Source organism: Camelus ferus, chromosome 1 (genome assembly GCF_009834535.1).
Source record: "Camelus ferus isolate YT-003-E chromosome 1, BCGSAC_Cfer_1.0, whole genome shotgun sequence".
In the NCBI taxonomy this organism is placed as follows: Eukaryota; Metazoa; Chordata; class Mammalia; order Artiodactyla; family Camelidae; genus Camelus; species Camelus ferus.
The window spans coordinates 81,721,375-81,748,772 of record NC_045696.1 but is presented as its reverse complement, the minus strand read 5'-3'; the positions used below and the strand labels follow the sequence as shown (position 1 = coordinate 81,748,772).

General features: G+C 40.0%; 1 protein-coding gene and 1 long non-coding RNA gene across 3 annotated transcripts in view; both read right to left on the bottom strand.

The window, feature by feature from the left end:
* The window catches only part of SLC7A14 (solute carrier family 7 member 14), a 102,745-nt gene extending 100,863 nt beyond the window's left edge, over window positions 1-1,882 (bottom strand). Inside the window, exon 1 of one of the 2 annotated variants that reach the window (XM_006188079.2) lies at window positions 1,137-1,882. The gene's annotated coding sequence lies outside the window, so the exon portion shown is untranslated. The remainder of the gene's footprint in view (window positions 1-1,136) is intronic. The other variant, XM_032484424.1, reaches the window with a different exon arrangement.
* A 7,337-nt stretch (window positions 1,883-9,219) lies between these two features.
* On the bottom strand, window positions 9,220-18,471 carry LOC116665248. Its single transcript, XR_004321768.1, has 3 exons — window positions 18,461-18,471; window positions 10,874-10,879; window positions 9,220-9,386 (listed from the first exon to the last, which is right to left on the bottom strand). It is a non-coding gene; the product is annotated as an uncharacterized LOC116665248 (long non-coding RNA).
* Window positions 18,472-27,398: the final 8,927 nt, after the last annotated feature.

Genomic DNA, 27,398 nt, shown 5'->3' with positions numbered 1-27,398 from the left:
GCGGGGGGGGGGGGGCAGTTTATCATTCTGTGTTTCTTGGTCAACTCCAGCTAGTGACTGACCCCATCACTTCGGCGAGAATCCCCCTCAAGAGACAATGCCTTTGCACCTCTTGGTTCAAGACAATGAACCAAGCTTGACCCAGGTAGTTGGGTGAGGAATGCCAGGAGCAGGCGAGAGCTCTGCAGGTCCAGCCTTCCCATAAATTTCCTCTGCCTTCACTTCGCTTCTAGTCGTTTGGCGACTTCTATCTTACTTTTCAATCACAATACAAAATAATGGCGGGGCGGGGGGAGGTGATTCAAGAGCGAGAAGAAGGTTTGGGGCTGCGTCCAGCGAGGCCACCCTACCTTACTCCGGCCCTCTGGATTCCTAGGACACTGATGTGCTTTGGAATGGGAGAAGAGAGGAGACTCTGACTAGGTGGAAGTGCAGTCGATAATCCTCTCCCCAGGGCTGCCCCCTCTGGCCAGGGAGCTTCCCTGGACACTTCACCCATCACGTCCTCCTCGTCGCCCCTGTCATGTCACTGCTCTCCGGGGACAGGTGTCCCTCAGAGCACACCGGCCTGGCAGGTCACTGGGCTCAGCTACAGTCCCTTTGAAGAGTTTGCTCTCAGGTAAACAGGCAGACGTTGTCCCCGCCCTCCCCTCGGGCTTCGGCCGGAAAAGCTTCTCGTCCTTTCAGTGGGCTCCCTCCGAGGCCGAGAACCAAGCTGCGCGAGCCGGGTGTGTGCTAAAGCGGCGGGGAAAGGACGGGCCCGGCGTCTGTGGAGACCCGAGCAGCCCGGACGCTGCTCGCAGCTCCCTCCTCCGCCTCTTGCTCCCGCCGCGCCAGAGATGTATTTGCCCCAGCCCCGCCTGGCAGACCCGGCGTCCCCTAACCCTGGATGCTGTCAGGCCCCATTCTAGGCCAGAGTCTTAGAGACCCTGACCTAGCTTCTTCCTTCTTCCAGGGGACCCCTTCCCGGAGGGCGCCCTCAGCCTCTGCGCCATGTTCCTGCTTTCCCTCTCCGGGTCGCTCCGGCTCCTAGGTTCATTCAACGAGCGAGGCGATCATCCTATTCCTGAGGGTCCCAGCTGGGATGCAGGGAACACAGAGGGGGACAGACTGCGGCGAAGGGGACGTTCACTCACCAGAGGGCTGAAGGTGATGAACTGGCTGCTGGAGAGCTGGTGGCCGGTCCGCACTTACAGCGCCAGGCTCTGTCTCTCCCACTATGATGCGGAGTGGTGGTGGCAAAGGAAGGCAGTATGCAGCCGCTGCTGCCGAACAGCTCCTCAATTATTCAGATTGCCCCCCCCCATCCTGCACCCCTCCTAGCGGCCTGTCAGTCGTCCCTCCAGCTAGCCTGTCTCCGCCTTCCTGGAATCACGTGAGCTGCCCAACCCCTTACATTATCGAGCCTAAGCCTCTCACCAGACGCCCCCACCCCTCACCCCCAACACACACACACACACACACACACACACACACACCTCTCTATCTGCCACTGTCAACTCCCTGCCCTACTGAGCCTCCAGGTGCCACTTCCAGTATCTCAGGCTGAGACTGAGGAGCAAGAGATGGGGGCAGTTCTCTGTCCTGGGAAGGGACCAGGCAGAACTCTGCAGAACCCACAGCCTCTGCCAGAAGCTCTACTTCTACTGGGCTTGGCACTGTTTGAAGCTGGCTACCCAGACCTGCTTATTGCCCCCTGAAAGCTTCTTCTCTCCTCCACCAAGCCCTTGCTGCTCTTAAATTTCTTCCACCTCCCTCAGCATTACTGAAAAGAAAGGATGGGATCTCCTTCCCTCCTAAAAAAAAAACAAAACAAACAAACAAAAAAAAAAAACAAGACCTTCTTCCTTCTCCAAAGCTCAAATAGGTCAAGTTTGTCTTTGAATTCTCGACATCTTATGAGTAGAAAGAACCAGGATTTGAAATTTGAAGACTGACGAGGAATTCCACTCTGTGTGACCTTAAGGGTATCTAACTTCTCCTAGCCTTTCTTCTCTCATCTGTGAAATGACTCCCTCACAGAACTGTTGTGAGAATTAGAAATGATAATATTCTTAAAATTGCCTAACTCTGTGCTGGACAAATATTTAGAACTCAATCAATGAGAGTTGTTCCCCTGTCTCTGTTAAAATAAATTTCAGAAAACAATGAGATTGTGATTTGTGCCAGTAGAATGAAGGTATCTTTTGTAAACTTGGAAGGAGGCATCTGTGAGATCAGGTTAGACAGGTAACATCTGAGTGGGGAGAAGAGATACACAAGGCTTATATTTTTTCATTGGTTCTGTTAAGGTGAGTATCCCAGAGCTATGTTATGTCTCAAAAGGATAAGGACTAGATGGTACAAACCCAGGCATGTTTGGCCTCATCAGAGAATGAATTATTGATCATGCGTTGAATAGATTGATTTAGATGGAAAGTATCTACATGAATTCTTGCATGTTTGGTCCAAGCCCTTAAAATACATGGGAGCTAATGAGATATAACTCCCTGTCCTTGGAAACAAACTCGTTGGGCTTGTGCTTGAGGAGAATACTGGCTGTTTGACACCTCACCCCTCCCCTAGAATGGAGCAGTTCAAATCTACCTTTAGGTTGTGGATTCTAGCTCAGAGGGCCTGGGTTCTCCCCAGAAAAATGACTAATCAATGCCAGGACAGTCTGGGAAAGACCACCTAGCTTAAGCTCATTACTGCGTTGGACCAACATCCAGGTCTGAAGTCTTGAGACATCCCTGTAATTCAAGCTTATGAGAGTCCTGCAGGGTACATCAGACCTCCTGGGATCCCCAAGAAGCTGTGAAACATTTCAGGAAAGGCATAGAGTTAAAGACTCAGAAATTTGGAGTCTTAATGCAAGCTCTGCTGGTTATTTATTGTGTGATCTTTGGCAAGTCATTCAAGCTCTCAGAGCCTTATCTTTACAACAGGAATAGAATGTCTGCCTTCTCCATGAGCTAGTTTTAATGTTCAAATGGGATAATGTATGAGAAGCTATAGCATGAAAGGTGAAGAGTAAATAAATGCAAGCTATTAACATAATGGACTAAAGAAAACCCTGAATTTATTCTAGACCAGATGCATTATGGACATGAAGGGATAGGAAGATGTGATTTAGTCACAGAATGGGCAGCTCCTAAAATGTCAGTGTTTTTCCTTAAGTCAATGTGCGTGCATATAATTCAAGGGATGTGGTGTTCTGAGTGCTGTGTTTTTACATTTTCACTGTCTTCTGTGATGGATTTCTGGATTAAATCTCTTTTTTTTCCCCTGGCTTTTCATTTTTAGAACAACACCAGACACAATCACAGTGGTTATGAGTATTTTATATCTGACATAAGTTTGTGGCTGTATTTCTGGACAACAGGTTTAGACTTTTTTGCCTTTCCTAGGTAAAACTGATTTGGGTTGACAATTCAAAATGGGTTTGATTTCAAAGAAAAAATATTCAGCAGCTAGGAGTAATTTCTAGTTAGTCATCAACACCTCAAATAATGATATGCGTCTCTAATCCACTGCATATAAACTCAATAAAATCTTCACGCAAATCAGGAGCCACTGAGGAACTCCCCTACCTCTAAGCAGACTCTAGTCCACTTTCCTGGTATTCTTCCTTTTAATATTCCTCAAGTGTCAATCAGACCTCTTTATATTTAAGGACACCAAAAGTCCAGATACATACCATTAAAAAAAAATGTCCAGGACAGGTGAAATGCTACCTCTGACTCCTACGTACTCTGTGTTGTGAGGAAACATGAGAAATGAAAGAATAAGCATGAAATAATTTAATTTTCCCTCAGAAATGGTTTTTATGAGCAGTTACTTGGATGAGTGTAAGTTTCAGAAAATTTTGGACAGTTTCACCAGAAATTACTCTGGGACTCTGAATAATTTTTTCAAGCTAGTTTTCAATGCCCAAGTCACCTTTCCCAGAACAGGAGAGAAAGGAGCTTGGGGGACAGATCTTGCATAGATTGCAATAGAAAGTTGCACTTTAACAGGATTTCTTGATAAGGTTTCCCTTGGGTCCTACTCCTTTACTTACAAGCTCTTATCTTTTGCCTGTTGACTGTTGCCTTTATGAGCTACTGCAGACACTTTCCAGCTGTAGACAGAGCATTAATGAACCAATGAATAGAAATGCAGTAGATAAAAATGTAATAGAGCATTTAGAGCCACACACAGCGGGAACAGTTGATGCATATCTCAGTTCCAGGGTTAAGCAATGATACTACAGAGTGACTGCTAATTAGATCTTGAAAATATGCGTCCTAGTTTTCTTTTTCCAACAATTGGAATATGGAAATGTTGATTCACTTATTCAACATGTTCTAGACACTTGAGATACAGCCACAAACCACACAGGAATGGTTCCTGCTCTCCCTTGAGCTTACAGTCTAGTGGATTGAGTCAGACCCTAATCAGGTAAACAAAGAAGTAGAGATAAGTACCATGATGAAAACAAAATAGAGTGATATAACAAGGAGCAAAGGGCACCAGTTTGGTTGAGTGGTGCAGAACTGACAGAAACAAATGCCAGGGGCCCAAAAGTTACTACTTTCCAAGGAAGGAGCAGTGACCTCTTACCTAAGGCCTTTTGCCAAAAGTCTATGTCATTAGCAGGGTAATCACTAAAATCCTCCATAACTGACCCACATGGATGATAGTTAGGCCACAAAGAGATTGGCCACACGCATTAACGACAATCAGCTGTTTTTATCTCATGATTCATGATGATGGATACCTGACGCTTTCTTCTAGAAGGATCCCAGGCTCATCAGGGCCCTGACTTTTTTCCTCTAAACAGAGTCAGAAACTGAGAAACCAGAAACACTGCAACAACCTGGCCAGAGGCTGGTCAAGATCCTTCCAGAGGGAGAGGTGGCTTCTGGGCAACAAAAGGAGAGGAAAGGACACAGAACCAGAACCCAGCATTCATAGGCCCACAAGAAAGATATATTAAATAAACAACACAATGCTAGGATTCTACCAATTGGACTGGAATTTTATAAGCCAATTATCTATGAGTAATTATTCTCTGGGTATCTAAATTCCAAGAGGAAGAAGGGGGATGCTGACCTGAGCATGTTCATTTCATTCCTCCCAAATTCACATTGAGGTACAGCACTCTCCTCACCCCAACCCCGAGCAGCGGGAATAAAGTTCCTTAATGATGAAGCTGTGGAAAGAAGTCAGGAGTGTCAAACCAATGGAGTTTGGAAGGAGACGTTAACAAATACTTCTTCCCATTTATTATGCATTTTCTTTAAATATGTTCACTTTTCCACTTAATTTATTTTAAAGATGTGTCTATCACTACTTTAAATAGAAAACTGGCATCAGATTGCCATAAATATGAGATAATCACTTAAATAAACACAATGAAAATAAAACAATGCTATTATAGTCAAGCTAAATACTATTGCCTGTCCAGGAACTTGAGGCTTGCTTTCTCTTTGTTAAAAAAGAATATTAGCAACTGTTAAAGAGGTGTTAAAGACACATTGGCCTCAACCTGAGACTTTCTCCATGAAGTAATCAGAAACATTGAAAGACAAGTGGAAAAGGATGGCTCTCTCACTGTGTGATTATAAGTCACTTAGTGCTGAGTCCTAGCACTGTCAGTATTTCTCCTAATTTTAACAGGGATAGGCATTTTCTTGGGATCTTGTTACAAGTACAGAATTGGATTCAGTAGGTCTGGGGTGAAACCCAAGGACTTGAATTTCTAACACAATCTCAGTGCTGCTGGCGCTGCTGGTTCTTGGGCCAATCTTGAAAACCAAGGATCTAAAGTGCCAGTAATGGTGTGTGTCCCACATTTTGGGGGTATGCCAACTCTTATTTTATAGATGGGAAGAGTGAGGACTTGGAGGCTGTAAATAACCTAATGTCCTATCGTTAACTGCTAGATGAGCCAGGTCTCAAACTCATTTCACAGGCTTCTCGTTTCTCAGTCCAGTGTTCTTTTCCAAAAGATCTGTATGGTCACTGACTTGCTACTTGGGCTCCAAAAAAACACTCTTTCAAGAGGCTGTGGCAGGAAAGCCAGGGTTTGAACCACTGTATTCTGTGGTAACAGACATGCTCAAACTCTTAGTAGCTTAAAATAACAATACGTATTGTTCACATTACGTCTCCACTGTGGGTCACTGTGGGTTCTGCTCCATAAAGTGTGAGTCACTTTATACCATCTTATGGTGCCCCATCTAAACATGATACTTCAGAGTTGACCTTGGTGGGCAGGACCAAAGCTGGAGGACCTTGCACCAGCAACCAAATGATCTGGCTTGGAAGTGATGCATACCACTATTGCCCGTGACCCATTGGCCAGAACATGGCCCCACTCAACTGCAGTTACAGGCAGTGGGTGAAGAAGAATACTTCCATCTGCCTGGAATAAGAGTCGAATCAGACACAGTGAACGCTGAAAGTCCTTACCAAATATATAGTTTTTCTATCACTAATAATCTTTGATTCTGTTATCTCGATCTTTTCTCTCTTCTCAGGATCTCCCATATCCAATGTCCCCAGGCCAGTGGGGCCACTGTTAGCTTCTTTCCCTCGGACCTACCCGTCCTTCTGTATCATACAGAAGGAAAAGGCAGTATAGCGGCAGAGGGGACGCAGGATGCCAGGAAACTTTGGTGATAGCAGAAGCATCGAAAGAGACAGGCCCAGTCAGGGAAAGTGGGTGGGAGAGAGGCAGAGATGGAGCCTAGGGGAGAGGGGGGCAGAGATGGAGCCTGGGGGAGAGAGAGGCAGAGATGGAGCCTGGGGGAGAGAGAGGCAGAGATGGAGCCTGGGGGAGAGGGGCAGAGGTGGAGCCTGGGGGAGAGGGGCAGAGATGGAGCCTGGGGGAGAGGGGCAGAGATGGAGCCTGGGGGAGAGGGGCAGAGAAGAACAGAGGCAAGGGAAAGGAGAGGAAATAACCATTTCTTGAGGGCCTACTAAACATTAGGCCCTGTATTAGAATATTTATATAATTTTGTCCTTATAACATTCAGGTTATTACTGGCCTGTTTTACACTCCAGGAAACAGAGGCTCAGAGGGCTTATATAACTTGTCAAGGTCAACACAAAGGGTAAACCAGGATCAGTGCCAGACTGTAAGCCTAGAATCTTTCCCAGGAAGTCTAAGAAAGTCACTCTTACAAAGCAAGGCAGGATTGGTCCTGAAGAATAGACTACTTGTTTACACTGACACTGGAATTCCTAAGACTTGGCTTTGCTATGGCAGATGTGTGCCAACAGCTGAAATGTCCTGATTCCATAATGTCCTGAATCCACTACGTGGGATTATACAGTCTTCCTGGGAGACCAAGCTTCTTCTGAAACCACTGAGGGGAGGATATAAGGTCAGTTTGAGTGTGGGAGAGTCTTGCTCTGGAGCCTAAAGGAGATGGGGGCTAGAACTGTCCCATATACTGGCGAGGTCAAGGTGAGAGGGAGCAGGGACTCTGGAGTCACATAGACCTAGGCTTGTATCCACACGAAACTACTTATTAGTGATGTGGTATTTGGTAAATCATTCAAGTTCTCTGACACTTAGTATTCCAGTCTGTAGAAGGGGATAACAGTTCCTAACTGCAGAGTTGTGGTGAAGACTGGAAACAACATATACAAAGGGCCCAGCTCAGGTAGTTGCTCAATATAAAGGCTAGTCTTACTGTTATTGGTAACAAGAAGATGCCTTCACCTACCTGAGTGAGTTTAGCCATGGCAGTTTCTTGTTCTGAGCTTCCATTTGTTCTTCAGAAAAATGAGGGAATGGGAGCAGATTTCTCCTAAGAGCTCTCCCCTACACTCAGCTCAGTGTGCCAGGAGTCATGGGGTTGTCCTGTGAGCTGCTGGGGAATGGTCCTGGTGAGCAGCCGTACCCTATGCAGCACTGAGAAGGGGAACAGGTGATGCTGGATGAAGAGTCTCTGGGCCCAGTGGCAGGGTTCCTGGGCCTGAGACAGTAGCAGGCTTCATTTTGTTGCCATTGCCACCACCCGATTACCCATTACAACAACAGGCAACATAGAGATGGCTGTGGGCCTCGGGTGGTCTTTTTAGCCCCCTTGCTGATATAGGAAAGGCCACACTGCTAACAGAAGCAGTGGTTGTGGAGGCAGCCGCCACAGCAGCAGCTTTGAATACAGAACAAAATGTCAATAAGCACCAGAGAGAAATTGGAGGGAGAGGAATGGTGCTCACACTAATGGGATTGTTAGCTTACTCCTGTCTCAGCAGCCCATGCTATTGCCATCAAGTGGAGGACGGATTATACTGGTGGTGGGCCAATTATGTCCACAGCAGATTCCCTTCATGAGATGGGCAGGCAAATCACTACCCTCTGAGGAAGCATCCATCAGGTAAAACAGTGATTATTTTATTGTCAGCCTTTTAAATTTATGTATTCACCTGCTGTGTATAAGCTTTCTCCTGTTTAATTCAATGACTTTTAGAAAATGAGACTATTTCATTCCATTTACTCATTTCTTAAAGCTCTTAAGAAGACCAAAGACTCTATAAAGCGTTCCCAGTGCATCAGATGAAAGTGATGAGACAATTTGGAAAAGGGAATGAAGCTCCAGTTTCTGTCTCGTCCTGGTCCCAGCTGAGGAAGGCCTAAATCCTCAACCACAGATGTCTGTTTTCAGAATCCCCAGGGAGGGAGAGTTTACTGGCTGCTCCCTCCCCTTTCTTCCACAGAATGTTATAGTGTTTAATTATCTTTGCATTAAGGTTTTTTTGTCTCATTGTCTATGTCAGGTACTAGGAGTGCCTTTAAGATGATTCAAGGCAAGAATCCATATGTCTTTCTTGGAGGATTCAGTCATCCCACTTCTTGTTAGCCCTCTGCCTTCAGATTGGCTGATCACTCTGGTCACTGGCTGTTGGCTCTGTGTTCAGCTTGGTTTGGGACACCTTCTCCAAGTGATTTGGAGCAACTGCCAGTGAACTTCCAGATCTTGAAACATGACTCAGCCTCTTGGATCAGGTCCTGAACCAACTGGTTCTGACCCTACAGGCCCCACTTTTAATTATCTCGCCAAGCCCGGTCTTATTGCACAGGAGATATACACTGATTTTTTTCCTTGTTTTGATCTATGTTTATATATCCATGTTCAATAGAGGCTTGAGAGTCTATTAAAATGGATTAAATAGGAGGCACTGATCTAAACTATAAAAATGCTGTTATGAGAAATAAGAATGGCTCCTTTTATCCTTTCTTCTGACAAGTAATTGCATAGGTTTGCTTCATCCGTGAGGTCTGTTTCCAGTCTTGAGCTTTTCCTTCTGTCCTCTGTGATCTCTACCTTCTGATGTGAAGATACGGTGATGCAGATGATGATGGCCCTGCAGGACAGTGGCGACATCTTTCCTCCCACTCCCCACATCTCAAGCCCCCTACCCTGGCTGAGTCTGCTGCTGTTCTTTTCACTAGGTTTAGTCTAGGAAACATTTGTACCAATTAATGTATCATCAGAACAAGTACTTTAAGCTATAATGGGAAATGAAGCAAATAATCCCATCTCACAATAGCTTAAAAACTTTAATTGTTTTGTCCAGAACAGATGCTGACAATGGCTGGTTTAACGAGCAAGTACCCATCTCCTTTGAATTCTATAAGTGGCTTGAACATGCCTGAATCTTTAGTAAATGAACTCTGCATAAAACTTGGACCATCTCACACACGCCAATGCTTTTGGCTGGTTAGGAATCCTCGTAAAACAAAAGATAATGGGTCAATGTGAAGGAGAGCAACAATAGAATGTTTGCCCTACTCAAAAAGGTGATGTGACCTCTGGCTTTGAGAGAGGTGTGTATCTAGTCAAGGGAATACCATGAAATATTTTGAGAATTAAATCTAGGATAAGTGAATTACAAGATGAAGAAATCCCAAGTTGTACAGCTTGTGTTTATGTGTGTGTGGTGGGAGAGCAACGTTCTGTGATGTGAGAGGTGGAAATAATTGTTATGCCCTGAGACCTCCCCTGATGAGACTTGGTTGGATTTAGGACAGTTATTGGAGGAGATGTTTATTTGAACAAAATGGGAAAGATGCATGTACAAAACTGTCTTTTGGGGGGATGATTTCAGCCCAGTCAAGAAGACCAGAAGACTTTTAAAAATAAAAATTATAATGGTTAACACTTGTTGGGTGCTGACTAGATGGGGTTCAGGAAGGTCATAGATAGCAGTCATTTGTTGACTGAATTAGTCAAAATAAACTCTGAATAACCAAATTAGTGGTAGAATCTGATGCACGTGTTTTCAAGGAGAACTTCAGAACATCCACCCTGTGGAAAATTCATTAAATCAACATCAAATAGATATTTCCCAAGAGCCGGCTGTGCACAGTGACCAGGCTGGACCTTTGTGATAAACAAAAAGAGGAAAAACAGAACTGCCTAAAACTGAGTTACTTAAAACTAAGAAATTTTTTTGGATGTGGACCCTAGGATGATGTGTGTGAATGAAGACCAGGTGGAGGTGAGGAGAAATTTGTGTCCAGCAGTTTGGCCAGCTTAGCTGTGATCTGACCTTGAGTAGGCAGCAAGGAGAACATGGCTGTGACCTGGCCTTTTCAGTCTTCCCTGTGAATGACTTTCTAATAGAAGGCTCATGTAACTGGAAAGTTAGGGACTTGAGGTACAGCTGGGTCCAGGTGCTGAGAGAACAGCTGAGAGAACATCACAAGGGAGTCTGTTACCATTTCTCAGTTCTGTTTGTTTCCGAGTTAGCTTCATCCTAAGCCAAGCTCTCCTCAAGGGTGGCAAATAGCCACCAGTGACCCCAACACCTACATTTTACCAGGTTAACAACCCCAATAGAAGGAGAGTATCTCTTTTCTAATAGTTCCAGCACAAGTCCCAGGGCTGACATTGGACTGCTGAAGTCATTTGCCCATTTCTTAGTTAATAGCTAAGTTCAGGGAAATGGAATGTGATAATTGGCTGTTCTATGCCCTCTGCCCTCCATGGTTCTGGGAGGTGGGGTTACTACCACATAAGCCACATGGATTGGGAGTGGGGATAAGACATTGTTATTAGGAGAAAGGAAATAGGTTCTAGGTAGATGAAAACAATGGAAATTAAAACTTATTGGTCACAGAATTCTTTTCTTCTTGAGATTACTATTCAGTAGAACATTCTTGGGGAAATGCAGTTTTAAGTGATGAGATCCCTAAAAAAATCTCATAGTATTCATGGTCTTGTGCCTAGAGATTCTTATCTGACCCCATTAAAGTTATTTTTAAATAAAGATGAAAAATGCATTGCCTGATTTGATATGCCCCTAGGAACCGCCATATTGACAATGATAATAGTGATTAAATTTGTTCTTGAAAGCACCACTCTGCATTTGCTCAGTGCTGTACATGTTATTAAGTTTTTCCCCCAGATACCATCTCATTAGCTCTGAGATGCTATCAACTGTAGTTAATTACCCAGTGACCTCAGCTACCAAACATCAGTCTTCTTGTTATTAATTGTCAAAATATCATACCTGATTCCCAGCTCCCTTTAACTCTACCTGTCACCTTGCTGGACTCAAAAACTCTTAATGAAGATGTTAAATGTGCTAATTAAGTTTGACTTGGTGAAACTACCTTTTACTTTAGTGCCATAAGAAATTAGCAAAGGAAGAGAAGGAATAAGACTGTCAAATTACTGCCAGCTGTCAGTCTGAAAAGTGACAGAAGGTAATGGTCCAGGCTTGTAGTTATTTATGTTCTAAAGAAGTGGCATTGGAATGGCTTAGTTGGAGCTGCCACTGATCACTGGGTAAATCATTTTTACCCAAGAATATATAAATGTATGCATGCATGTATCTGTGAAGATGCATTTAGTTGCAAGTAAAGGAAAGCCTAACTCAAACTGACTTGAAAATAAAGGGAATTTATGACTCTTATAACCCTATGTCTGCCTTAGACCCTTTTTAGGACAAGATGGATAGATCAATCGATCAATCCTATGTAGGGTAGTGTTTAAGATTTGTTTGATTCAGTGGCTTAACACAGTCATCAGAAAGAGGTTCTTTCATGGTGTAAAAATGGCTACCAGGGCTCGAGGCTTCACATCTGAATCATATGCTATCCAGAAAGAGAGAATGCCTTTCTTTCCTATGAGCACCCAGCAAACCCCTCTCCAGTCTCATCAGCCTGGATTAGGTCATATGCCCCCTTTCTGATCAAAAGTTAGAGCCAGATGTTTGGATTATGCCATTAATATGCCACCCCTGAAGCCAGACTTGAGATTACTTCCCCTCAATCATATGGGGGCTGAATGAACTGGGTGGCTACCAAGAAATGGGAATTGGATACGGGGGAGGCAACTTCCAGAAAGCCCATTAGAGTAGGAGTGTATTATTGTATTCTCTCTCACTCCCTCTTTACCTCTCTCTCCTTGGAAATATTGTTTATCTTTATTCTACAAAGTATTTCAGGCATACATGGGCCATAATGGGAAGGGCCTGGGGATAACAGAAAGAGCACTGGATTTGTAATTCATTGGTGCCATATCCCATCTCTTTGACTTGGGGCAAGTCCCATATCTCATATCTGAAATTCAACTTCTCTTATTGGATAAATGAGAATATTTACCTTGTTCACCTTACAAGGTTATTGTGATCAAAGAAAAGATCATGGATTTAGTAGCATTTTCTAGTTTACAATCCAAATGTAAATCATTACTATTTTTTTCGTGGCTGGCATCATTTAATGAGGAAGAGAGATTTCAGAGCAATCACTTAGGGCAGCAGATCTGCTTTGGAAAAGGTTCTATCCCAAACCTCCAGTTGCAGGAAAAAAAGCAGCAGCAGTGGCTTTTAGATACATGGTGCTAAGAACTGGAAACAATGACTTTGGAATAGCTGGAGAAAGACCAGATGGATGCCTCTATGATGGAAAGAGTTATTTTTAGAAACATGTTCAGTGTCCTAGGATAGTGTCATGTGGGGAGAAACTATGCTCTGCAGTATAACGTACTGCATGTACTAGTATTCCCCTTGGAAAATCCAGAGGTAAAAAACATCAGTTTGGGAACAGATAGACACCAAATTATCATGTAACCTTGAGCCAAACATTAACCTCTTTGATCCTCAGCTTTCTCATATGATAAAGGAGATAATAATATAGACCTATAGTATTGGAGGGGAAGTTTACAAGTTAGTGGCATACAGTGCCAAATGGCGCCCGTCACACAGTAGCTACTTACTAAATAATAACGCCTCTGGCTGCCTTCAGTAATCGGTAAATGTGTAAGTAGACAGTAATAAGAGGACCTTATCTCTGAAGGTCTCTAAGCCTCAGAAGTTCATAAATGTTTTGAATAGAACTCTTTAATTTTCTTAATACTAGGAAAAATGATTTGGAGATAACACTAAGATATTTAAAACCAGGCAGTTATGTCTGAACTTCTTAAAATGTCTTAGCATGCTTGGCTCTCTGTTTCCAAGTCAATTTCTATTACCAGAGTGATTTGAATATAAAATATAAACAAGTAGCCATCATTTATGCCTACTTCTTACCTTTTGAAAAGTTTATAGGGTTTCTTTTTAGAAAATAGCTATCCTTCATTTTCAAAATTCAAGAAAGTTTAATGGTTCTTAGAAATTTGGGAAATCAATTTTGGCCTTTATATGCTGGGAATTTATGCTGGCCAGTACATCTGTGAATTGATACTTCAGTGTTGGTTAATATTTGTAATGACAACTCTCAAGACTTTGCTAGTACCTCTGAATCATCAGACATGGATTGAGTAACATTCAAGATAGATTTAGTGTCAGATGCATTTTGTTCTGTTTGAATTCTTTGAAATCTGTATTCATGGCACAAACTCTATCTTATCACTAGGTATTTTTATAGGTTGAACCTGAGAACTTTGTTTCTTGGCCTGGAAATACTGCAGAAATCTCAATCCATTTGGGAATTCCACGTAGACTTCGTACTCTAATAAAAGTTGTAATTGTGCAAATGAATAGAAGTTCATGTTTAAGGATGACTGTAAACATCTATAAACAGTAATAATTACCCAATACTGTGGGCTAATAGAAAGATCACAGGCTAAGAATTAGGAGGTGTAGGATCTAAACCCTTGAGCAAATCACTTAACCTTCCTTGTTTCAACTTCTTTATCTGTAAAATAAGGGAATTGCACTAAATGATTGCTGAGATGCATTTAGATTTTAATACTTTATGCTTCTATTTTAATGTGTACTAGGTAGTGTATGTTTTTAATAAAGAACTTAATTAGGCTACAGTTAGAAAACTGGAAACAGCTCGTAGCAAATTTATTAACAGTTACTGCCTAAATTTACTATTTTTAGTTTCAAGTAAGACATTTACCTTTATAAAAACAATTGCTGTGTAAAGCCATTGAGTAAGGAACAAACTCCAAATGTATAACTCATCAGTATTTCTGAGATTCAAGTACCTTATTTTGGATAGGCAGTTACGACTATAGCAAGTTGTATTGATAACTGAAATGTGAAAAGGTTCATTTTGAGCAAATTTGCTACCTTCCCTTATTAGTAAATATTACATTAATTGCTTTCTTCAATCTTGATATAAATGAATAACTTCAATTATAGAGATTGTTATCTATTTATGTATATACTGTTATAGCAAATGTCTATCAATTGGCTAAAATTCATTAATAATACTCTAATCAATATTTATGCATTTGTTGACACATCTGCTTATACCCTCTAATGGTCTGTTCCTTATTTAACTATTAATCATAAAAATATTTAGCACAACAACAAAAAAGCTTTAAAATGTCTAATTATGATAAGCATGGGATCAACAAACTCTGCTGAATGTGTAAATAGCCATCAGTAAAGATGGCTTGCATACAATTCTAAAAAGCCAGCATTGAGAGACGTTAACCTGTTGGTGGACTTTAGTCACCGGCATGTTCACTCAAGCTGCAATAGTATTTGTGATGGAAACTCCCCCAGGAAAAAATGTAGCAGCATCAATTTCAGCTGATTAGACTGCTACCTTAAATATGCACCAGCAAGTAACATTTAAGGAGACAGCTGACATGTTATAGAAGCTGGAGATCAGACACAATGAGGAATGTATTCAGACTTAAGCAATGGAAAGTCAAAAGATGCATGATCTGTGTCAAGCAGCAAAGCTGACATGATTGTTGAGGTAGAGAAGACATGCTGTGACCCTTACTATGACACCAAGCTTCAATAGAGAATGCAAAGATGGATTTCTGCAAAAGCAGGAAAAAAAGGAAATTTTAATTATAGTTACTGTGGTGAATAGCTAAATATGGAAGTATCCTTAGGGTTAGCCTAAATCCAGGAAAAACTTATTATTACTCATATGGCCATTTGTATGTTATTTTCAAAGTACTGTCTGGCCCTAAGAAGTTAATAGTATGGCTCTCATTATAGAAAGAAAAAAATCTTTTCGGATCATGCAGGCAAACAAGTAGGGACCAATGTCAGATGTGTCTGACAAACTGACAACCAGAACCACCAAACTCAAATCATTGTGAATAAAAAGGGAATCTACCTATAATCCAAAGGTAGGTAAAATTTATATAACTTAATACATTTACTCTTTATTTTCCTGATGTTTTCTTTATCTGTCATCACTGCATGGTAGCTTCATGCTGATATTGAGGAGTTGTCCTAGAATTAGATCGTATATCTACTTACGAGAAAATTAAAAAGGGAGAAAAAGTATTGCTTCTGGGGACCTGTTCCAGAAGGTCAAGCAATGGCTTTTCAGGAAGCCATGAGAAAACTTCCTTTGCATCTAATTAGCCCAGTTGACATCATGTGACTAGTATGGAGCCAATTATAGCAAGGAAGATGAGATGGCCTTTAAATGAATCAAGCCCATCTCTGGGGCTAAATGTGTGGAAGGCTTCTGTCAATACAAGGGTACCATGTATGGGAGGAATGGATACCTGCAGAAAATCAGGGTTTTGTTAAGAGAATAGAAGAAAGAAAAGAATGGATGCCCAGACACCAGTCTAGAAATCTGTCCTCACCAGCTGTATGAGATTGGGCAAGCCAGCTACACACTTTGAGCTCTATTTCCCTTATCCAGATAACAGGGGCTACTCACATACTTGATATCCATTTTCTATTTCCTTAGTAACAATACATTCTTTTTGTTCTGGTTGGAAAATTGCCATTAAAGTCTATACTCAGTCTATTCTGCCACTAAGGCCTTTGGAAAATCTCCTTGAAAGGTGAACTGACAATTGATATGTGACTTTCTTGTCTTTCTCTGTTTTACGTTGCTCTCTACTTTGAATCAGGATGTAATCATTAGTGCCCAGACAGCCATTCTGGACCAGGAGGTGATCTTGAGAATGGAGACTATGTGTAGGGATGATGGAACAGAAAGATTGGAGGACTCTGTTTCCTTTATGACTGTAGAATTGCCAGTTCAACCTCAGACTTCCTACCTAGAGCTGAGCATTTTTTTATGTGACAGAAAAATTAACTGATAAATCTTTTAAGCCATTCATATTTTAAGTATTTGTTACTAGTAGTAGAACACATTATTCAAAGGATCATCTCCAATCATCAGTGTATAATAATATGTTAATAGAGTTGATATCACTATGGCAAGTTATGGTCACTCAAATGGATGACCTGTCAAAGCTTCCATATGCCCATGCAAAAATTTTTTCTCTTTCAATGGAGATTTTTTAATGAAATAAAATTCTAATAAATTAAGTTATCATGCTTTTTGTTTATTTCTCAGATGAATAGTTGAAAATTCAGAGCATTCATGATAGACTCTGAATTTTCAAAAAAAAATTTTAAAAGAGTAGAATTTCTTCTCCATATTGCTTCACTCTGAAACAATCTGCATTAGAGTTCATGATTCTTTTAATACTTCAGTACCAATTTTTCATGGAAAAGTGCATCATTTTAAAGGAGAGCACTTCTGTGCTGTTGCAAAACTAAGTGAATAGTTCTTAAAATATCTTAAGTCATATTAAATTTGAACTGCTGCTAAAGTATGTCTGGGGCTACTTAGTGATAGTAGAAATGACTTAGTGCTTTGGTAAGAAGTTGTGTTTATGCCAGGGGTTATTTGTGAATTTTTTTCCTGGAAAAATTACACTAAGATGTATTTGCATTCAGTTTCTCTTAAACTATCTAGATAGATGACATCCACAAATGGAGTATGACTTGGACTCTCCTTTATGCCTCCATGTTCAAAGATAATGATGTTCACTTATGCCTGCTCTTGCTTCCATCTTACTCACTTTGAATCTGTAACTCTGACTTCAATACCTGCTTGTGACTCATTTGGCTTGGAGCACTCGTATATGCTTCTCCTCCTCCTTCTTTTTCTTCTTATGATTTCTCTTTTGATTTCAACAGTTAACATTACTTTGAGTGAAATTATCCCCCTTAAGCATCTGGCCCATTGAGACTGAAATTCCCTTTCACTATCTTTTCAGCCATGCTCAATTCCTGGACCATATTTTTTGAATGGATAAAAACAATTGTTATAAACAACAAGGTCCTACTGTATAGCACAGGGAACTATATTCAATACCTTGTAATAGCCTATAGTGAAAAAGAATATGAAAAGGAATATATATATATATATATATATATATATATATATATATAATATATATAACTGAATCACTATGCTATGCACCAGAAGATAACACAACATTGTAAATGGACTATACTTCAACTTAAAAAAAGGATTGTTTTATGTTTCTTCTTTCAGTTTAAGATTGTGGCCTAAGTGAATGAGGTGGGGAAGGCTTGGGGTTAGGGAGGAAGCCAAAGAAGACCAAAGAAGTGGTAGTGGTATTTAGTCCTTGATTTTAGTTTTAAAACCTGTGCTTCCTCTAGATTTTCACTTAGACTCATCATCAGGCTCTAGATCTCATTTATTTAAGCAACCACTTATAGGGCCTCTATGTACCAAATGCCATGCTGTTTACTAGGGATAAAAATATAGAAGATACAATATCTGCCTTCCAGGAGTTTACTATCTAATGGAGGAGGTGGAGAAGTACACTGAAAATTACAGTTCACTGGGGTAGGTGCTATTGGCAAGCCCTTAGAGAATCAGGGATTGCATAAAACAGTTGTTAATGGCTTTCATTTCATGAACTTGGAAATAAAGTAGGGGTGGGTCAGTTAGGCAGAGATGGTCGACACTATTCCAGACAATATTTTTAAGTGCCTTTCACCTGCTGAAGACATTTTCTTTAAACTTTGTGTGGTTCTAGAATGCTACTGTCCCCCGCCCTTGAACCTAGTAAACCAACGGTTGCTGTCCTTGGTGCTGAAACAGATATTTCTGTGTGGGTAAAGCAGATCATATAAACAATGCTAGTTTTTAAAACTGGAATTAGAGAATGAAGATATTTACCTAGACGGCAGGCTAAGTAGAATGTGGGCAGGTTCTGTTTTGACTAATAGAGAAGGAAGTGTTTGTGAGCAGTCATCACTGAGAAACAGAGCACAGGTCCTTCATTGTCTAATTTTATGATTCACTGGCTCCAAGGAAGGCTCAGCACACTAGTGTGGGGGAAGCACAATGAGTGGAGGTGCTCTCTGCCTCCATGTCCTGATGCAGCAAATGACATAGTTATGTGTAGGCAGCTGTGGGGTGGGTGTCTGGAAACACAAAGTACAGCAGCTGTTCCTGATCCCACTTTCCCAGCAGCTGTTGTCAGGGTTGTGGCCGAGACTGTCTTTATAAATGCACCAATTCTGGGTATACATTAAAAAAAAAAACAACAACATTTAAATATGGAGCTGCTTTCTATCCCTTAGTAAGATAATGTCTAGATTCTTCTGTCCCAAAGGGCTTGTATCTGTTTCTTTTCTCAAGAGCAGTGTGGAGACAGCACAGTCAGTTCCAGACAGACCTGGAAGCTCAGGTTATTTGTTTGCCAGCTTTATGATTTTAGGAAAATTAATTCTCTAAACATTGGTTTGCTAATCTATAAAATGGAATAAGGAGTTTAACTTGTGGGATTGTAGTGAGACTTTTCAGGTATAGCACTTGTAAAGTACCAGCACAGTTCCTGACTAATAAATTGTGTTATTAAACTTAAATATTACTATTCCTAGTAAGGTTTTGTTTGTTTGTTTGTTTTTTCTCTTGGTGATGAGTGTGTGGGTAGAGAATTAGAAGATACTACCTTTCAAATAGGATCCAATATAGTCTCATTGCAGGTGGGTCTGGAGCACCTTTATTTCTTTTATTCTTGCTGGGAAAGGAGCCGACTAGTAAGGTATATGGCAGAGACTAGGGCAATCAGGAATGAACTCATTATGGCTTTGAAGCTAATTTCCCATTCAAGTAGTCTAAAACGAGTTCACCATTCTTGGATTTCTTTTTCTTCTCTTGTATTCTGGAGCACAGAATTGAGTATGTTATACCTATTCCTAAGTTCACACCTCCCTGTCTCCTGAGTCCATGCCTTATTATCATCATTGGTTCAAAGAAATTCCTTCCTTTTTTTATACTTTATTTCAATATTTTCTCCCCTTTTTCTCTAATCCCAACCCTTCTTTCCTCTATCACTCAAAGATACCCACTCTTGCTTAATTTATGAATATTTTTCTATTTTACTATTCATATGTCTATTTACATATATGTATATAAATGAAAACATATAGTATTGTTTTGTTTTTTTTAATATACAGAAATGGCATTTTGTCAGAAAACTCATTTGTTTCTTATTCAAAAGCTCAGAATTATGTTTTGAGCTTCATTTTCATTGCAATATGCAGCTCTAGTTCATTCTGTCAGATACCTGCGTAGATTTCCTTCTTATGCATCTATTGAATTTTACTTATGAAATCCTCTGGTGGTTGTTGACTCTTACTTTTTACTATTTCAAACCAATTAATATTCATTTACATGTTTCCTTGTACACTTGTCTGAGAGTTTCTGTGATTATACATCCAGGAGTGGAATTACAGTTGTCAAGTACACACATGCTTTGTAGGCTTGGCTGCTTTAAAAATGGCTGCTCTTGTTTGCATTTCCACTAGCAGTGTAAGAGGGTTCTCTTTTCACACATCCTTAGCAGCACTCATATTATCTGCTTTTTTTTTTTTTTCGCCAATCCTATGTATGTAAAGTGGCATCTTTCTATTGCTGTATTTGAGTTTCTCTGATTACTGGTGAGGTTGAACATTTCTTTACATAGTTATTAAATAATTGTGTTTCCTTTACTGTGAATTTTTATTAGTATTTGACTACTTCCCTGTTTGTATTGCAGAATTCTTTATGTATTTTAGATATTAATCTATTGTTAGTCATGAACATTATAAACATCTTCTCTCAGACCGTCACCTCTCTGTTAATTTTGTCTATCGTGTCTTTTTAATGACACTGTAAAAAATCTTTTGAATAGAATAATTGAATTTTACCAAAAATATTAGATTGTGTTATAGTTGGAATATAACATAGGTGTAAAAATTTGTACAAATCATATGTAAGCTCAATGGTTTATCGTAAAGAGAACATTCCTATATTCATTGTTCAAGACAAGTAGAACATTATGAATGTCTCCCTTTTGCTCCCTTTTCTTTACTAACCCCTCTTTCTTCCCTAAAGTTAACAATGGTGTTATATATTTCTCTATAACAAATTTCCCCAAACTTAGTGACTTAAAATAATAAACATCTATTATCTCATATTTTCTGAGTATCAGGAATCCAGGGGCAGCTTAGCTGGGTGGTTTGAGCTCAGGCTCTCATGAAACTGTAGTCAAGGTGTAATCAAGGACTGTAGTCATCTGAAGACTTTACTAAGACTGGGTGATCCGCTTCCAGAAGGCTCACTCATACGACTATTGACTGGAGTCCTCAGTTCTTCACTGGCTGTTGTATGAGGCCTCAGTCCCTCACCAATGAGCCTCACCCTAAGGCTGCTCAGAATGTGTTAGCTAACTTTCCTAGAGTTGGAGTGGGGCAGGGTGGAGGGAAGAAGAGGGAGAGGAGGAAGAGCCATAGTGACTTTTTCTGACCTAGTCTCTGAAGTCACACATCATCATTTTCACTTTATTCTATTTGTTGGAAGCTAATCTCCTAGTCCAGCCCACACTCAAGAGGGGGAGAATTAGACTCCTCCTTTTAAAGGGAGGAATATAAAATAATTTTTAAAAAACATTGCTAAAACAACCTTTAATTCTAATATCATTTCATTTTTCTTCTTTGTGAACTTTATAGGAATAGAATCATACAATATACATTCTGTATCAGGCTTCTTTCATTCAAAATTATGTTTATGGGATTCATTTTTAGTATAGCAGTATTCTGTTCATTTTAATTTCTGGATAGTATTCCATTATATAAATATATCACAGTTAATTTATTCATGGACATGAGTTGATTCTAGTTTGAAAATAACACTGCATGAGTGTTCTTGGACATAACTCTTGGTGCACATATGTATGCATTTCTCATGGGTATGTACTTTCGAGTAAATTCCTGGGTCATAGAATATGCATATATTCAATATTAGTAAATGATGCCAGGGAGTTTTTCAAAGTGGTTATATTGATTTAAATTTCTACCAGCAGTGTATGAGAGTTCCAGTTATTCCACATTTTTGTTAACACTAGGCATGATCAGTTTTTTTTAAATTTAGTCATTCTAGTAAATGTATGGCAACATCTTATTTTAGTTTTAATTTGTATTTTCCTGATTACTAATGAAATTGAGCTCCTTTTCATTCATTGACCATTTAGATAACTTCTCTTGTAAATTGTCTCTTCAAGTCCCTTGATCACTTTGTTTTTACTGAGTTGTTTATCTTTTTCTTATTGATTTATGGGAATTCTTAATACATTTTCATTATATGAATTGAAAATGTCTTTTCCCACTCTGTGGCTTGTTTTCTTCATTCTCTTAATGGCATCTCTTGATGAATAGAAGTTTTTTTTTACTTTAGTCCAAGTTTTTCAATCACTTCCTTTGTTATTAGAGCTTTTTTGTATCTGTTTAATTGATCTTTCTCTATCTCATACTATGAAGATATTAGTCTATATTATCTTCATTAAATTTTAATGTTTTATTTTCTCCAGATAGATCCTCAATCCATTTGGCATTGATTTTTGTGTAAGGTGAAGTAGGGGTCATTTCATTTTTTAAAACATTTAAATAAATAATTGACTCAGCATTGAAAAGATTATTCTTTCTCACTACTCTGCAGTGTCATCTGTGTTATACTCCAAGCATCCACATGTGTAGGGGTCTGTTTCTAGACTCTGTATTTCATTGATCTATTTATCTATCCCCAAATCAATACTATGTTCTATTAAAAACTGTGTCTTCATATGTCTTGAATCTATTCAAATACTTCCTTTTTAATAATTTATGATTTTTGCTTATTCTTGACACTTTGCACTTCTTTATTAGATTTGGAATCATCTTGTTCTACTTAGAATTTTAAGTTGGATTGCATTAAATACTGAGATCAGTTTTGGGGAGGCTCATTTTATTTGCAACATGGAGTATTCTAATCCACAACATGCCTTACATTTATTTAGATATTCTGTTACTTATTTCACTAATGTTGGTACAGGTCTTGAGCATCTTTTGTTAAAATTATTCCTAGGCAATTGAAATATTTTCTAATTATTTTGCTTATATATAGAAATACTACTGATTTTCAAAATAATGACTTGGTATCCAGTAACTTTGCTAAATTAAGTTATTAATTCTAAAAGTCTGCACTACTGTATCATGGGCAGATAACAACAGTTTCACTTTTATTTTCCAAACTTATACATTTATTTATTTACTTACTTACTTATTTACTTATTTATGCATTGCACTATCACTTCCAGTACAATGTGTAATAGGAGGAATGGTAGCAAACATGCTTTTTCTATTTCCAATCTCAGAATTTGAAATTTATGCCTAGTTCTTTGTATTTACCTTCATATTTAGGTATTTAATCCACATGAGGCATTTTTTTAAAAAATATCATGAGAAGTAGGAATTCCACTCAATTTTTTCTACATATTGATATTTTTTCCCAGTGCCATCTTCTAAATAATATGTTCTTTTGCTATTGATTTGACCTGTCATTTTGACTATGTACCAGGTAAACAATGAAGGCTACTTATATCAGTATGGGAGTGATAAATTTGGTGGGACAGCCAGATTCTCGGTATTTTTTGAAAGACCTTTTTTCTAATTTAAGTGTTAATACAACCCACAAATACAGAAAAGAGTGCACATACTCTGAGTGTGACAGGAGAGTGATGAGGGTTTCTAAATGTTTTCTTGGCTAAAGAGTACTTCATTCTTATCATAGATACTCTTTGTAAGGAAGGGCAGCAGTTCACTATAAATCTGCTTGATACTAAGAGTCGAGGCAATAATGGATAACCTCCTGACACTATCATATGAAGTTGTTCGTGTGCATCTGATCTGTTGGCAAAGAATAGCAGAGGAAATGTATATCTATGCATGCAGGCTGCTCCAAAAGGAAGCTAAATAAGTTCTTTTCCTGAAAGCTTTAAAAAAAATATGAATAGGTGTTGGACTCTGTCGAATGCCTTTTATGCATCCACTGAGATATTTGTGTGGGTTTTCATAGGTAGCACTATAATGTGGTATTGATAGATTTTCTAATATTCCCTGCATCACTGTGTTTAACCCTTCATGATCATGATAATGTTATATGTAATATGTTATTCAGTTCAGTTAGCTAATGTAGTAGATGCTATTTGTGCCCTGCTCATATCCACTTGGGATGAACCACTTCTGTGCATGCTGAGCCAACTACCAGTATCTGTGATTCTTGGCCTGAGAGTTTTCTCTAGTCACTGGAACCTCCTCTGTCTGTACAGGTCAGGCTGCAAGTACCAGAGAATTAACACGTTTTCCTATCCCAGGAGCAGCCCTCAACCAATGGCTGATGGAATTGAGAAGATAAAGGACCCTATTTCCATGCCCCTTGGGAGGGATAAAACTGAGACATGTGTTCTACATTGGTTCCTGCTAACCTAATGGATTAAATGCAAGTTGCCCATAATAGTAACTTGCTTGAAAATGCACTTGCTTCTTTCTTTCATCCTCTTACTTCACACACTTACTGGTATTTCGTTGAGTCCCCTTCCAAATAAATCATTGCCCATGAATCCTTATCTTAGGGTCTGCTTCTGGGGTATCCCAAAATAAGGTAACTAACATTTTCTTTTGCATTTTGTATCTATGTTCAGAAGTAAAATCAGTCTGTAATTTTTAAATCTTATATTGCCCTTTTCCAATTTTATTATGAAGGTTCTACAATCCTAATAAAGTTAGTTTGATAGCTTTACTTTTACCCCTTATATTAGAGAGTAATTATCTATTCTTCAAAAGTTCAGTAAAACTCATACACAAAACCATCTGGGTATGATGTTTTGGGGGAGGAAAAAGGGAGCTTTGATTGCAATCATAATTTCTTTAATAGCAATTGGTTTATACAAATTTTCTATTTCTTCTGTGTCAATTTTGCCATATTTTATATAATGAAAGAAAGTTATTCATTTTATCTAGGATTTCAAATATACTGATTTATAGTTGTTCATAACAGTCATGTAAGTGTTACAGTGAAGCTGGCTTATACTGGTTAATGAGAGATGATGATTTTTAAATTTTCAGAAACTCCATGAGTGGTTAATGTCACCTTGGTAATTGGCCATGGTGGGAATATTTACATCATGGAAACTGGCAAACACCACGTATTAGGAATTTTTTTTTCCTGGTGAACTGATAGTTATAATTACCAGCACACCACTGGCTATTCTCACATTTCACTGGTCCCTTCTTCTCCATCTCCTTTATTGATTTCTTCTCTTTTCCTTGACTCAACATTTCAGTGTCCCATTGCACAGTCTTTGGTCCCCTTCTCTTCTCTGTCTACACGGACTGGCCCTGGTGATCTCATCTAGTCTCAGGGTTTTAAAACCCACCCGTATTCCCATAAGTCCCAAATTTATATCTCCAGCAGCCTGGACCTTCTCCTAAATATTAGACTCATTTGGCTGGTTGTCAACTCAACATCTCTTCCTTGCTATCTAATAGACATCTTAAATTTAACATGATCAAAACTGACTTCCTGATATATTCCCTCAAGCCTGCTCCCCTGGCAGGCTTCCCATCTCAATCATTGGCAACTCCATATTCTAGTTACTCACGCTGAAAGTCTTATAGTCATTCATGATGTCTGTCTTTCTCTCATACCCTACATACAATCTGTTAGAAAATCATGTTAGCTGTACATTAAAATATACACAAATCTGCCAATTTCTCATTATTCTACCCTAAGTCCCCACTATCTCTTAACTGAATTATTGCCATAGCTTTCTAACGGGTTTCCTTACACCCACACTTTCCCTCCCTAGAATGTATCATCAAATCCTTGAAGTAGCTGGAATGATCCTTTTGTCAGCATCAGGTCATGCTACTCCTCTGTTCAAAACTTTCTGATGGCTCCCAGTTTCACTCAGAGTACAAGCCAGAGTCCTTTGTGATGGGCTTCACTTTACCTCTCTGACCACATCTCCTACTAAATTCCCCTCCCCTCAAGGCCTACTCCAGTCACACTGATCTTTTCATTCTTCTTCTTCAAAAAAAAGTCACAAAACCCACAAAACAACAGGCAAGCTCCTCCCTCAGGGCCTCTGTCTGAAATGCTCTTCCCCCAGGTAACTACACAGCCTACTTCCTCACTTGATTCAAAAAAATATGTTATATGATCATTGTTTATGTTTCTCCCCTCACTGTAATCTTAGCCCTACAAGGGTAAGAATTTTTCTGCTTGTTCACTGACACAGCCCAACAGTGAAGCAGAAGATTGCCGGACATACTGGGGTGCTCAGTATACATCTGCCGAATTAGTGAAGATATGACCTTGCTGCTCTTGTTGAGTTAGGTTCAGGGCTATACCTAGTCTCTCCAGGGTGGTCTCAGGTCACACACTGTCTGTGCTGCCATGTTGCACCTTCTGAGAGGAGCTTCCATGCTGTCCTTTCCTCTGACTGGAGGAAGCAGACCTAGTGTTCTTAGAAAAATAACAGGCAGTTGGAACCACTCCATCCCTTCTTCACCATCTGTAAGTGTGAGATCCTGCTTGCAATGAAAAGAAACTTTATTCTTCTCTGGCTGAGAACCCCACTCTCCTCTGGGATCCCCCAAATTGGGACTGAGATTGGAGATTGGAGAAAGCAGATTTAAAGTTTGGGTAGGTTTACCTGTGCTTACCAGCCTATATTCCCTGAATTAATGGTCTCTATTTAAAGAAAAAAGAACCTACTTTTAATTCCACCCCTGAAATTAGAAAGTTAGTCCTTAATCAGGCAAATACAAACAGGTAATGATTCAGAAATGGGTTTAACAATTTATTGAGGAGATTCAACTCAGTGGAGTATAACAGTTTTATTTTTTGCAATTACCTCTTTAAACTATGCTCTGATAAGTCCTCCATTTCCTGTTTCTTAACAGCATCTTCAGCTGATTCCATAACTTTCTTGTCACTCTTGCTAATGAAAAGTCCAGTTCAATTTCAAAGTCTATTAAAGCTCATCCTCTCTCCTCCCTGCAGCACAGGCCGGAGCAGTGACCTCTGGATTTTGGAAGCAGAGGGGAGATGCACACATCCTGCCCTCTCCTCTACTAGGTCTCCATCTTCTGGGGTATTAGCAGGCTGGAAGGAGAGATGGTGCAGGCAGAGGTCATCTTACATCACTGGCCACATGAGTGTGGCAGGGAGATGTCCCTGAACAAGCCCTGTTTTGATATGGTTCTGTTTGATGCTGGTGGCCTGGTTTTGCACGAATACCATTCAAGGTATTTTTTGAGAGTGGCATCAAATTTTGTCTGATTCCCTCCTCATTCCACCCTTGGTACCAAGAATCCCTCAGTGAGAGACAACTGGGTCTCTTTTTGGTCTGGCTGGTGGTCTGGGTCTTTGCCCTCCTCTCCTGATAGGGCATCACTTCACGTGGCCCAGTGGCTGCCTTGACAACCATATGTCTCCTCCCTCCTGCTGCAGTTTCTATGCTCCTTGCATGATGTCATCAGAACCCCCGAGGTCTGTCCCACACCCTCTGAGAGTCCTGGGGGCCTGGGCTGAGGCTGTCCCAATGATCATTTCCTTACATGTCATGATACATTATAGTTCTGTCTCATTCTGATAACCTTCCTTTAGAAATATCCAGACAAGAAGCAAGTGCCAGTCTCTAGATTCAGGGTTATCTCCTCTCCCCATCAGTTGACTGTCAAGATATCCTAAGAATTCTGTCATCACACATTGGCCCTCCCTGGAACGCAATGTCAGAGCAGGATTTAGATCCCATAGCTCAGCAAGCATACATCTGAGGGTGAGGTAACAGCATCACTTCTTGTGAGCACCTCCAGTATCCATGAAAGGTTCCCTT